The 883-nt window shown below is 38.8% G+C and overlaps 1 pseudogene; it reads left to right on the top strand.

The window, feature by feature from the left end:
• Window positions 1-56: 56 nt before the first annotated feature.
• On the top strand, window positions 57-620 carry LOC103584725 (annotated as a pseudogene).
• Window positions 621-883: the final 263 nt, after the last annotated feature.

Raw genomic sequence — 883 nt, forward strand, 5'->3', positions numbered from 1 at the left:
TCAGTAATGTCCTCTTGTTGGAGTTAACGGTAACTACTCCTGGAACAGGGCAAAGTATGTTCAGTCCAGCAAATATCGGTCAACCACAAAAGACAACACTGTCTCCTGCTCAGTTGGATCCTGTTTAGACTCAAGGAGATTCTCTGACTTTAGATCACCTTGATGACAGTTGGCTGGCTGTGTTTCTATCATCTGCTTCCTATATATTATTACAATTTGCACGATATGGGAATATCTTAAAACACGTGATGTCTAACACAGGAAATTGAATGCTTATTTGTTAACAATCTAAACTGCAGGCTTGGAAAGCCTTAAGCAAGATGGAGAATTTTTGGCAAATCCATTATGATTGTTGCAAAACCACGTATTGATAAAAGTATTGTGGAAAACAGTGACAGACATGCTTTATCATCTGCATTTGCAGCCTGTACACCACCAGCCAAAACCTTAGGTACACAAACGCAACCTGGAAGTACTATCAGGCTTTCCACCATGAGGCCTCTTGCTACAACAAAGCTTCTGCTTGTGACGTATCAGGTTCTTTCTGACATACTAATACCAAAAAAAAAAAAGATAGAAGTCCTGTATCCAAAACAATGGAGTACCTGTTTGGCTGGTAGTATAATAAGATATAAGAGCTCAACCAGTAAGGAGGAGTTTGCTACACAAAAACAGAGTTAGCAGAATCCTGCTGGTTTTCTTTGCCTGGTTATACGACCACTCTTGGCAGCACTAGATAGCTATCTCATGATTCTTTTAGAAGCCTTTTTCTTTAAGGATATAGCCTATTTGTAATTCACACTTTAAAAGATGCTTGAGATATAAAGAAAACTAAAAATCCTTGTAAATAGGATTTTGTGCTGTCCTAGTGCACGCTTAGGTG

Source organism: Galeopterus variegatus, unplaced genomic scaffold (assembly GCF_000696425.1).
Source record: "Galeopterus variegatus unplaced genomic scaffold, G_variegatus-3.0.2 Scaffold92153, whole genome shotgun sequence".
NCBI lineage: Eukaryota > Metazoa > Chordata > Mammalia > Dermoptera > Cynocephalidae > Galeopterus > Galeopterus variegatus.